A 13,233-nucleotide genomic window follows, 5' to 3' on the forward strand; every position below is an offset into this window, starting at 1 on the left:
ACCTCAGTAATGACTAACCAAACCATGCACTTAAGAACTATTATCTCCACTTAGGAGTCGAGAAACTCAGACTCCATTAAGTCATTTTTCCAGTCACACAGTTAATAAGTTAGCAGAGCAAGGATCCAGGTGCACGTTTGTTTAACTATAAAATTCCCACATCTTCCGTAAGTCAGATGTCTCTTCTTCATGAAACCGTCACACAGAAGATGGTTCTTATTAGCTTCAAGGAACTCCAGATGCTGACAAGTAAAAAGTTTGACCCCAATTAAAGTTAATCTTGTGAAAGTGTGTTTCTTTTTTCTCTCTCCTCTTGAAACAACCTGTTTAAAAAAGAAAGAGAGAAAGAAGGAAAGAAGGAAAGAAAGAAAAAGAAGGAAAGAAAAGAAAAAGAAAGAAAAACAGAAAAAGAAAAAAAGAAAAACAACAAGCCCTTTGGGTTGACCTCTGATCTGCTCCACAATATCTCATTGCATGCACGTCAGGGTGATTTGGTTTCTTTCTCACTGTGTGGTCTTTTCCACTCATAGAACTGGATCAGAAGAAGCTTGTGTCTTAATCTACATGCTTGTTCTTGCTTATGTTTGTTCCCTGCTTGATCCTGTACCCTTCAGCCATCCTTGGGAATGTTCCCATGACCATGGAAGAATGGCGGTGCAGCTAGCCAGAAAAAAAGGGACAGAACAAGTACACAGTCCAGCTTCTCGCAGACTTACAATTCTAAGAGGAAAGGTAGAGGGCATGAGAGTACTCTCAAACCTGGGGCGCCTGGGTGGCTCGGTCGGTTAAGCGTCTGCCTTCAGCTCAGGTCATGACTCCAGCGTCCTGGGATCAAGTCCCACATGGGGCTCCCTGCTCAGCGGGGAGTCTGCTTCTCCCTCTGCCTCTTTCTCTCTTTGTCTATCATGAATAAATAAATAAAATCTTTTAAAAAGAGTACTCTCAACCCATTTCCCCACTTGAGAGAAGTCAGCAGTGAGTGTTTAGTCCCACTCTGCAGATGAGGAAACTGAGGCACAGACAGATTAAGTGATTAAACCTGATTAAAACAAGCTGTTACTATTTTTTTCTGAATTGGAAGTTAGTTTCCTGTTCCCTCTACACTGAAGACTTCCATTTGCCTCCCCAACTCCTGGGAAACATGCCCTTAAGTAGCCCAGCTGATACAGGGGGAGCTCTGCCTTGTCTGAAGACATGTGCCTTCACATGGCTTTCTTTGTGATGGGTACAAGACCTAAGAGGTGAGGCAGTAAGCCCCCTCCCCCTCTCAGGCAGCTGGTCCTTGGAGGCTGCAGTCTTCCAAACGCTTTAGAAGAAATGCTTCTCAGGTCTCAGAACTCTTCCTGAACAAATCCGAAATCCATAGAAAAGTTCTAGAAAGAGGTGTGGTAGTAATAGAAGCTCATGTCCATACTGCTGGGCTGAGCCTCTGCACAAGCCCATGAAGGAGACTTAGCAGTGTTCGTGCTTTAACCCCAAAAAAGGAAAAAACACCACTCGATTAGATTAAATATGCTTTGAGTAGGCCCTGAAATCCTCAGCTTCAGTGTGTATGAGATTTGGAACTCAAGATGATGTTAGTGGTTGTGATGGCTGTTTCTGAAGTCACGAGACCCCTAGTTTCTTCCATCCGTGGACTTATGAGGGGTGGAAATGAAAGAAACCATTTCAAATGCAGCTTGAAATTAAAAAAAAAAAAGAAGTCACATACTTCTCTGTGTATGTCATCTTTTCCCAGATGGATCCGAAATGAGCCACATAATTTCCTTGTTGCAGATTTTCTGAGAGAATCATAGATCAGAGAGCTGGAAGGGGCTTCAAGACTTGGGGTGAGCCAGGCCCCTTTTCTTCCAACATATAAATACCTTCCTCCCATTTTATAGACGAGGTGACTACAGGTCTCGGGTTGGTGATTCCTATGATGACATGGCCAGTGGGTGACGCTGGTATAGAGGTTGGGGGGCCGACTGCTTGCTTTTACTACATGGAACTGCTCCTTGCAGGCAGAAGACTCCATCATGCAGAGAACAGTGACACAGGAAACACTAAAGGAAAAAATGAAAAAAAAAAAAAAAAAAAGGAACATAGGAGCCATGAACATCTTGGCAGCAAAGTCTGGTAGGGTCTCTGTGTGCTAAAGAGAGGCAAGATGAAAGTGAGTAGGCAAGATAAAGCAATGAACTTGGAGACTGACTTTGTGAGCCCATGGTGGCCTAGGTTTATATACAAACCATATCTGGCCAGGGTTCGCTGGCTATGCAGTATCTCTGAGACTTTATAAAAATTAATTAATTCAACAAGAAAGCCAGTTTGCTAAAGAGGGGGAAATTGCCAGGGAGGCCAAGGTGACAGCAATTTCAGGCACAGTGTAAGCTGATTAGCCTCAAACAGAGAAGCAGCCTCCTGCACTGAGACCCCTCACCCCCAGGCCATCTGGGAGGCTTGCAGCACTGGTCACAAGGTCAGCATGGGCAATGGGTGAAGGACAAGACCTTATTAGGAGAGTCTCCCAGGAAGCAGGGGAAGGCAGATACAAGGCATTCCTTTAGGATGATGGATTTGTTTTATTTTGCATTTAATTTTTTCATTACAAAAGAATTGTGGAATGATGTTTTTGCCTTACCTTTTTTTTTTTTTTTAAATAACAAAGTGGATTTTTTTCCCTCTCCCTTTGGATAAACACAGAACTGATCATGTCAGCCCCTGCTTAAACCCCCTCAGAAGCTTCCTCTTGCTCATTTGAAAATAACCCAACTTACAAAAATGGGCATAAGCAACTCCAAACTTTAACAGATTTGTGCAATATCATTTACAAAATGATACACTTCTATATTGGTTAGAATAATGGCCACTACCCAAAGCTGTCTCCCGTCTTCTTCCACTCTGGAACCCCGAGACCCCCCCAATCCAGCATCTAGGGCAGCAGGAAGGTCCAGGACCCCACTCCTTGTATCTGTTCTGATGGGACACCCCTGTGCCTTTGTGGTGGTCAAGGAATTATGAACCGTGCCTGCAAGACTTGGCACAGTCAGAGTTCAACCCTTCCCTGACCCACTTCCCTCCTTTCTCTTGGGTTCTGAGTCCTGGCCACGCTCCCCTTCCTTCTGCTCCTTGTGTATGCCATGCCTCTCCCGGGGCTTTTGCAAATGTGCTACCTTCTGTCTAGAACAGTCTCTCCAACGCTGGCCTCTTTTTACTTTGGCTAACTTTTCTCATCCTCCCTGCAATCATTCATCGTCAGCTTCAATCAGTATAGGTTGGGTGGATGAATAAAAGGATGATCGATCAGTCGTGTTTGGGAGGAAGCACTAGCACGTGGACTTAGTCCGTAAATGGCGATTGTCTTCCTCTAGGTGATTGGTGCCAGACGGACAAAGGGAGCCCGTGACCCTGGGGGCTGTGATGTCTACTCTCTTTCTTGCTCAGTGTTGCCTCTCCTGGAGAGAAGCAGCTTCGGTCTGGGTGATGCCTTTGAGCTGTGAGTATTATCACTCTCCAAGAGGGAAAAGAGAAATAATCTGAATATTTGGGATTCCAAAAGTTGTCTTGTACCAGGTAACATGAAGTTTCCTATCTCTTCGGACCAGACATGGGGCAGGAAGGGATAAAAGTGAAGGGAGAGAGGGAATAAGAATTAGGTAAAATCTGAAATGTGGCCTGTCAACTCTGACGCTGGTTAGGAAACCTTGATGTGCCATCTAGAAGCCATTTGCTTCTGTGCTCCAAGCTGGTGGCCACAGCTCCTCTCTTGCACGGCTGTGGATTCCAGGTCAAGTATGAGGGCAGCCCCAGGCCAGGGGCATTCGAGCTTGGGACTTGGTTTTTGGGTTGACATCCCAGATCCCCTGGAGGGAGAAGTGAATGAAGTGAGCTCAGGAGGCAAGAAGGGGAGGAAAGGCTCCTTTGTACTCCTCCGAGGCACTTAGAAACAGCTGAAAACCACAGATGACAAGTTTACCAGCTCACGACAGGTTGTGTGGTGTTGCGTTTTTGTGTTTCCCTTATTTCCTTATTATTTGCTGGGCACAAGCTTGCCTTGACTTTACAGTCTGCAAAGGTTCAACCAAGAAAGTAAAAGGCACAATTGTATCAGCATCGTGATGGATCTTGGTACCTCGCTGGAGCCTGAAATTAAGGGTTTGAGTATGTGTCTGTTTCCCTTCAACCTTCCAATATTAACAAAGGAGGGATAATACAGGGGTTTCCTTCCCTGCCGAGACACAACCCCCTGAAATGCCATTAGGATGAAAACACTGGTGTTTGTCGAAAGAGTGTAAAGCAGTGCTTTTCAAAGTGTAATTTTTGGAATTCTAGCCCCAAAAAATGTTCTGCTGGTAAAAGGATTCTGGTTGGTGCTTATTAGTGAGGTACAGAAGCTGTGTTACTGGTAAATCTCCCCCACAAAGGTCTGCTTGTCCTGAGTTGCCTTCCTGGAGTCTGTTCACACTTGGCTCTTACTCTGGTTCCACATGCTCTGAAATCCCAGGAAGTGGCTCTCAGCAGTAGGCCGTTCTTCCTCAAGCATTTGGGAGCCTTTCCCATGTGCCAACGCTTTGCCAGAGGAATGGCTGACCACCCAGGATGTGGCTCTAGGCAGGGGGCACACTTAGCCAGGTGGGGCAGTGGAAGTCCTCTGTAGGATGACCGGAGCCTTTCTCATCACAACTGAGACAACCAACGGAGTGAAGGGGCACTGTTAGTTATTGAGAATTACACCAGGACCACAGGTATAACCTAGGACTGTCCCACATGTCGCAGAGCTGACACATGACTGAAGAATTATGTTGTTTTGTCTGTCATTTCAAGAGGTCAGGCTAGTAGTTACAGGGGAATGGTTTCAGTTCAAAATGAAAAGGGGCTTTCTAACGGACAGCCTCCAACAACAGTATGAGCTGTTTTATTAGGTAGTGAGCACCTTGTCATTGCAGATATGCAAGAGCATAATTAACAACTCATGCTCCAAGATGTTGTATATGGAAGACATTGACGTGCCAGGAAGTCACTGGGGCTAGATGACCCCTACTATTCTGAGGTGCCTGCTCTTCTTTGCCCTCTTTATTGGTAAGGGTTAGTAGCTTATCTCATATGGAAGGACCAAATCCTGCCCGTCTGATTTTACGCATACATACGCACTCGGATAAAAGTAGAAATACAGCAGGACTGAAAGATGAAAAGCTTGCTGTTTTTAGCATAATTAATATTCACTGGTGCCTATGCATAATGTAAATATCTCTTTGTTTAAAATGAGATTGGATTTCACAGTATGGCCTTGACTTTTTTTAAAAAAGATTTTGTTTATGTATTAGAAAGAGAGAGAGCACAAGCAGGGGGATCGGCAGGCAGAGGGAGAGGGAGAAGCAGGCTCCCCGCTGAACAGAGAGCCCGACGTGGGGCTTGATCCCAGGACCCTGGGATCATGACCTGAGCTGAAGGCAGCCGCATAACCGACTGAGCCACCCAGGCACCCTAGCCTTGACTTTAAATAAAGAGAACATTTGGGGTGCCTGGGTGGCTCAGTCAGTTAAGTGTTTGACTCTTGATTTAGGCTCACGTCACGATCAGGGTCCTGGGGTGGAGCCCCGCATTGGGCTCAATGCTCAGCGTGGAGTCGGCTTGAGGATTCTCTCCCTCTGCCCCTCCCCCCACTCAAGTGTGCTCTCTCTTTCTCTCTCAAATAAATAAATAAATTAAAAAATAAATGTCTATAAAAATAAATAAAGAGAACATTTTGTGACAGGTAAGCAAAATATGATCTCTACAATTTGACCCAGTCTGAAGTGGATCAGAATTTGCTCTGAAGAAGCAGCCTTGGTCAGCTGGGTCAAGTCTGGTCAATAATAACTGCACTTCGGTTATGCAAGATGTTGACATTAAAGGAAGAGGAAGATACAAGGGAATTCCTTGTACTAGTCTTGTAATTTATCTGTAAGTCTAAAGCTTGTTTTTACAAAATCCATATCCCTGCTCTTAAGGCCTGTTCATACCAGGCACTGCCTGAAGAACTCCCCTCATCCTTGACGACTCAGCTCAAGCAGAACATCCTAGATTTCTGCTCCCGTCCCAGGAGTCTTCAGAGACTTCTGTATACCCCGCAATGATACCACCTGTTAGTATAATTTCCTGACTATACGGCACCTCTCCCACCTGATTCCGAGCTTCTTTTGGACTGGAACATTTCTTCGTTTCATCTGTAGCACTCAGTATATGTCTTTTAAATGAATTAATGAATCAATCCAATTTGAACAAATTTTATTAGTTTTGCTTTGTTTAAATTGTGGTAAAATATGCATTACATAAAAATGACCCTTTCAACCATTTTTAGGGGTACAATTCAGTGGCATTAAGTACAATGTTGTATAAATGATTTAAACTGGTCAGAATTTACTAGAGCTGTTAGATCCCCTTAATCCGGACCCATGGGACCTGTGACACTGGGAATTAATTTAATCCCACTCACACCAGGTGCCTCCAATCAAACTCTGTTTGATCCAGTGTGGAATTTTTTCCTCCCATTTGAACCAGCATGGATCAGTCAGAACTGGCTCTGCCCAGGCTCCTGGCCAGTAGCGGGCACTCAGAATTCTTTGGCCTGACCTCTTGGGTTGCCACTTTCTCTTTGTTAACTTTTTTCCTGGGGTTCCCTGCCCTGTTGCTCTCCTTTCTGGTTCCACACACCACACCCATCCCCGCCCAGCCTGGCTGTGGGCAGGGAGCTTGCCTTCTGCAGCCACCTCCATCTGCCTGCTGTGCACCTGCGCTTTCAAAACAGCTCCTGCAAACAGGCTTCAGAGGCAGGATCAACAGGCTGACTCATTCTGAGGGAGACTGCCTATAGGTGGACAGCCTCTTCAAATGTTTAAGGTCATCCCCACCCCCTCCTGGGGAGGAGGCACATTTTCACTACTTCCTACCTCATCAGCGGCAATCATCTCGGTTTGAATGTAAGGAATAGAGCACTGCGTTAGGAACCGAGACACGGGGCTCCAGCACTTTTTCTGCCTTTGACTAACTTTACTCATGCCCTCCTTGGGACAATACTGGAAAGGCTTGGATATACAGACCAAAGTTTGATGATGATGACGATGGTGGTGGCGGTGGTGGTTTGCAGCAGGCTTTTTCCTTCCCACACTGGTAACTTGAATAAGGCAAGAAACACTGCTGAATCCCCCTGGAGTGTGTTTCATGTCTACCTCATGCCCCTTGATGATAACTTGAGGGCCCTGGTCCTTTTCTGTTGCCTTCGGGAGCGCAGTGAGTCTTACCTTGGATGTGAGTGTGCGAGTGAGGGTGGTGACCTCTGTGGCCTTTAGAGGAGGGCTCCTCCTTCCCTATCCTTAGAGTCGTGTGCTCTTCCCTGCTCTGGTTTACAGCGACATTTTCCTTGCTGGCTCCTTGCTTCAGCCTCAGCCCCATCCTGTTGCAGCCAGAATGATTGTTCCAAACACAAGGATGCACCTGTCCCTCTTGGACCTCAGTCCTTCAATGGCTCCCACAAACCGCAGGAAAAAATGAACCCGTAATTCAAGGCCTTCCACCATCTGGCCCTCCTTTACCTCCTGGTCTCAGCCCTTCGTCCTCTCCCCCAGCGGGTCCTGGCCGATCCGGACCACGCTTCCTTCCACTCTCGCCACCCTCCTGCCTAGACTGTCCTTCTCTTTACGGGACGACGTCTGTTGTCCCGGTACCCAGTGCTTAGTCCCGCTCGGGTTTGCAAGGGGCCCCTCCAGGGTCGCAGGGGGTGGATAGGGGGCCGGTCCTTCCCGAGGCGGCCGCCAGGGGGCGACAGGAGCGGTTCCAGATGACAGCGGGAGGCCGCGAGTGGGGGAGGGAGGAGGGACCGAAGGAGCGCGGATCCCGGTTCTCCGATCGCAAACTCCGAGCCACAGCTTTCCGCGCGCACCCGAGCCTCTGGCCGCCCGCTCAGCCCGACGCTGAACAGGGGCGCAGCGGGAGCCCGTGCAGGGCGGGCGCGGGGCGGCGGCGGCGGCCGTCCATGAGGCGTGCTCGGGGCTGCCCGGCGCCGGGAAGCACGCGGGGGCGAGGCGAGGCGGCCGCCGGCCGATCCGGGACGCGGACCGCCAGGTGAGCAGAGCTGCCCGCGCCGCGCGCCCCGCGCCCCCTGCGCCCCGACCCGGCCGGGGCCGCTGCCCTCCTCTCGGGCCCGCTCTGGACCGCAGGACGCGATGGCGCGGGCGGCGGGGCGCAGTGGGTGTGTCCGGGGCGCCGCGGGGCTGAGCCCACCCCGGGCTTGGGGAGCCAGCGCGCGCTAGGTCCGTGCCGACGGCTGTGCCGCCTCTCCTTCCCTTAGCTTTCCTTCCACTTCGCTTCCCTTCCCTTCCTTCCCTTCCTTGGGGATTTACTCTGTCCCGGCGCCAGCACTCACCCCTCAACCCTCCAACTCTGAAACTCTAGGGACAGCCAACCTGGGCCGTTCCGTAGTCGGGGCCCCGCGCTCCCTGGGCCGGGGCCGAGGGGGCCGGCGAGGGCACACCCAGCCCGTGCGCCCCAACCGCAGCCTCGCCTCCCTTCTGCCCCGGGCCGGAGAGCTGGTCGGTCTCGGTCCGCGCGCATCGAGCCCCAGCCCGGGGCCTTGGCCACGATGTTTTCTAGAAAGCCTCAAATCCTTGTGTGTGTCTGAGCTAAGCCGCTGCAGCCCAGCGCCTCTGGGAGCCGGAGTGGATGGGTTGTTTCCGCCAACTCCGGAGACTTCCTCAAGTGCAGCCCAAGTACCTGCAGTCCCTTGGCGCGCTTATAGAATTGGCTGTTCCAGAAGTAGCTCGTAGGGCTTTAGAGATCTGCAAGTTAGTATATATTTTTTTTCTTTGAAATAACATCAGCCCTAACTTGGGAAGTGGATTTCAGGGCGTTCTCAGGCCCACTTAGCATCTGGAAATCTGGTGTTTCCTAAGCAGTCTACACCCAGCCCTGGCTCCCCCCCACCCCCAGCCTCCCCTACTGCCTATTAAATGTGCATGCTTGCGTCTCTTCAAGTCTCCTTTGTGACCCCCCACCCCCACGCCGCACAGTAAGTGAATCTGAAGCCTCGGACCTGGGTAGCTGAAATGATTGGGGGATGCCTGTTGGAACTGGGAATACGAGACGTGGAGGGAGACCCGAGAGAGGTCCAAGAAATCATCTTGTCCAACTGTCTGCACGGCTGAAGGCACCCAGGCACAGAGTAATATTCTAAAGATTTTTCAAAGCTCACACAGCTCTTAAAACCTGCACAACCTGCATGTCTTTACTTCATTGATTAAGGGGTGATGAAGGGCTTAATAGGATCTTACTGGGTCTCCATATACAAAGAAGCAAACATTTGAAATACACGATTTAAATACGGTACTACTCAATTCCTGTAGATTTTTGTTGGCACCATAGTTGAATTCCTTGGAAAACAAAATCCTAGCCCTGGAATTAATACGAGGAAGCAGATGGGAGTCCTGGGACTTTCCTATAATCCTCTGCAGGGCTGGAGCAGGGATTTCCCAGAGGTCCCGGCCTGGGAAATGAGTTTGGGTGATCAGAATCCTGGAGTCCCTACGGAATGAGCCACCTGGCTGGCCTCTCGTGAAGAGGGCTGGTGAGATGAGCTCACGTGACCGCCGCCGCGAGCACCCGGGTAGTTCTTTATCTCCATGTCAGTATCTCCTGCCCTGAAGAAATCTTTCTAACTGGCTGCTAGGGAAAAAATGAGTAAAATTAAATACAGTCCAGAGTTTGGGTGTAAGATCAGGGTTGGATGTTTTGACTGAGTGTTTTGGGGGGGTTTGTTTGTTTGTTTTGTTTTGTTGCCTAGAAATGCTTATTGTGATTGCATCCAATTATCCTAGAGTGGTGGGGCATTACCCTCCCCCTCTTCTCCGCCCAGCATTTCTCTGCACAGCACTTGCCTCCCAATTGGCTGGAGTCTCAGTGTTTGAATGCCCTCGATGCCCCCATCCCGTCCCCCACATTTAGAGCCCGCTCATTACTGAGTTCCTTCCACATTCTTTTGTGATATCGCAGGGGATCATTTTCCTGTCTCCTTTCCCTCTGCCCCCTCCATAAACCATGTCCAGGTTATAGTAATAATCTCCCTTCTTGACTCCCAGCTACGAATCACTTTCTTCATTTTAATCCATCTTCTTTCATGCTGACAGATTAATATTCCTAAAATTCTGATTTCGCCACATCATTCCACTCAAGAAATCACAATGGCTCCCCGGGATTCACTTCTATTAAATTCTTCTCCAACCGATATTTTTGGGCATCTGCTGTGTTCTAGGGACTGCTACCATGTGCTGAGGCTTAAACTCAGAACAAGACAATATCCGTGCCCTGGATCTGTTGACAGACTAACAGATGATAAATAGCCACCCGGGAGAGAAAAAGATGTAAAAAAAAAAAAGTAACCACGAAACAATGCAGAACCTTGGGGACACAGATGAGGGAGAGGATTTTTCTGCATGGGAGGAGCTAGGAAAATTACAGCTGGGCTTTGAGGCATGAGGAGGAGTTCGAAGAGATGGGAAAGGCTGGACGTAGAGAGGGCATGCCAGGCAGAGGGATGAGATTGAGCAACGACCTAGCGACGTGAACATGCTGGTATGGGCATGGTAGACAAGGCCAAGGTCAGTCTTTGTCTGGGCAGTTGGAATTGTCTTAATTCAAGTCTGCTGATCCAAGAGCAGCCCACCTCTTTCCTGCCTGATGTACCCAGTGTGTTTATGATGGTCTTGTGTGCACTCTAACCGCAGCTCAGAAATTCAGTTCTGCCAGGAAGTGTACCCCAGCCTCTCTTGCACACCCCTGTCTCGGTCCTCCCTGAACCCAGCTGAAGTGCGCCCCTGCCTCCTTTGCATTTACTGTGTTTGCAGCCTGACATGTCCTAGTCATGTGGGCCAGCCTCATCTCCCAGGCATCCTGAAGTTTCTCCTGACTGGCCCCTGGGCTCCTCCTTCCTGAGCCCTTCCAGGCTGTGTAGCCCGGTGCCAGCCCCCGGCCAGCTCCCGCCGGCTTGACAACACGACTGGGTTGGACCTTCCTTCCTTTCGTCTTCTTCTCTCCCCTTTCCCCAACTGTTTAACTCTCTTTTTCTGTGCATGGAGAATTGTGATAGGTATTTACATCTGCGTGGATGTAAGGGTTCCATACGTATTATTGACTCTTCTCTGTGAAAATAGTGGATGAGCCGTGTTAGGCCAGGAGCTATAGTGTGACAGGGGCGGGCGCCGGGAAGGGGGAGCCGCGGTGGGATGCTCTCCGGCCGGAGGAGGCTTTGTGGACTCTTGCCCTCTTTCGGGCCCCCCCTTCCCTCCTGCTCTGTGGGTCCCGTGGGCTGACGCTGGGACTTCCTGGGCCTGTGTTGCCCTTTTTTCTCTCCCCAGCCCTTCAGAACTGACTTCTCCAGTTTCTGGAGCCTCACTGGCCCGATGAACTCATTCAGGTCCCGTTTAGTGAGCACTGAGGTGTGCTATGCCTGATGCCTTAATCCTCCCAGCAACCTGTGAGGGAGACGGTATAATCCGCATTTTACAAGGAAGAAAACTCCAGCTTACTTGCCTTGGGTCAACAACCCAGGTTTTGAACCTAAATCTTAGAACCCAGCTCTATAAGTCAGGTGCTCTTTACACTATTTTACTGTTTCCTGAAAGCGTTGTCTGCGGAACATCTGAATCCAAATTAGGGTCTGCTGGGAAGACACTCAGATTCCAGGGTGGAGGCCGGGCCTGGGAATTGGCATTTTTTAAGACTGCCTCAAGTGCTTGGTTGTTCTACACGCTGGGTTTGAGGACCACTGCCCTAGGCTGCCTCAACCGTGAGGTTCTAGTGACAGGTGATGAGCTAATAAGCCACTTTATCCCAGGTCACAGTGTCCTTTTTTAACAGAGGCCTTGACCTTGACTGTAAGGAGTGAGCAGTGGCGCATCGTGGCCCCAGCCAGGCGGAGACAGAGAGCCCTGTTTTAGTCAAAGGGATCTTCAGTTCAGTCCTGAACTGCATGCTCCCCATCCTCTCCCTGCAAAGGTACGCAAGCCCTGCCCCCACCAGGCTCCTTGTGAATTTCTTTCTGGGCCTGAGCAAGGCTGAGGGAGAAGGATCAGGTAGGTTGGTTCCAGAGCCCCAAGTTTTCTGAGGTAAAAAATGGGCTGGGACCCCCCCAAATAGGGCTGAACACGCTTTGCGAGCCTCTGCCTTCCCTGCTGGCCTGGTGAGTCGCTCCTCCCTCCCCAGAGCGAAGTCTGCTCACCAACACATCTCCTCTGTTTTACAAGCCCTTATTTTGCCCCCTTTCTAAGTTTCAGCCGTGTGTGACAGAAGGATGGCCAAAACCTGGGGGGCTGGTGTGGGGACGGGTGGACCGGCCCCCTAGGCATTAGGGAGAGGCCCAGCATGGAGTGGGTGCTCAATGCCTGTAGTCATTCGGTTTCTCTTACCTTCTCTGTACCCAGTCAGGGTTTGGCAGGCAGTTGGCCCTCAATACATGTGCTATAAATATACACACACACACACACACACACACACACACACACACACATACACATAATCTCAGGCCCCCTCAAGTCCAGGGGTTTGTGTCGGAAGGGCAAAATATTGCAAACTTATATTCCAACCCAGCAAATCAACACCTGCAGCTGTGCGATAATAATAATGATGATGATGATGATGAATTATCCATTCAACATCCCCTCCCCACCCCACTCCCTTCCCCTTCCTTGAGATTCCTCAAGGAAGAACCTCAGACACAGAGGGGCAGCTGTGTTCTCTGTTGATGGCTAGCTATCCTGGAAGAGTGGCTTCTTTCTGCTCACCTCTTTCTCTTTTTACCTCATCTTTCCAGTGCGCATATCACTGTCCCCTCCGGTGAGCCCTGCAGAAGCAGGTCCCTTCAGTGATACTACACGGTGTTCTCTCTAGGCCCTCTCCTCTTGGGCGTGGTCCAGAGGACAGAGAGCCAGGCCGTCGACACAGAAATGTGACCCTGGGCAGCTCGGGGCCTGGGCTGGGCAGCAGGCGGGCCTGCCCCACCCTCCCTGCCCGCTGGCTGGCTGCCTGAGGGCTGGCCAGCAGTGAGGACCCAAGTAATGAGTGATTAATGGGCGCCCCATCTAATCTCCTGCCAGGGGAAATGAAGGGCCAGCCATGGGCTGGGGCTCGTCATGACCTGCTCCAGGTGGGCTTGGAATGCACCCAGCTCAGGATGGGGATTAAGGCTTGAAAGACAGAGGAAATGAGATGTTAACCCTTTAGGCC

General features: G+C 50.1%; 1 protein-coding gene across 2 annotated transcripts in view; it reads left to right on the top strand.

Annotated features, from left to right (window-relative positions):
* Positions 1-7,833: 7,833 nt before the first annotated feature.
* THSD4 (thrombospondin type 1 domain containing 4) overlaps positions 7,834-13,233 on the top strand; it is a 581,008-nt gene continuing 575,608 nt past the window's right edge. The window contains exon 1 of one of the 2 annotated variants that reach the window (XM_027572149.2): positions 7,834-8,082. The gene's annotated coding sequence lies outside the window, so the exon portion shown is untranslated. The remainder of the gene's footprint in view (positions 8,083-13,233) is intronic. The other variant, XM_027572150.2, reaches the window with a different exon arrangement.

Source organism: Zalophus californianus, chromosome 6 (assembly GCF_009762305.2).
Source record: "Zalophus californianus isolate mZalCal1 chromosome 6, mZalCal1.pri.v2, whole genome shotgun sequence".
NCBI lineage: Eukaryota > Metazoa > Chordata > Mammalia > Carnivora > Otariidae > Zalophus > Zalophus californianus.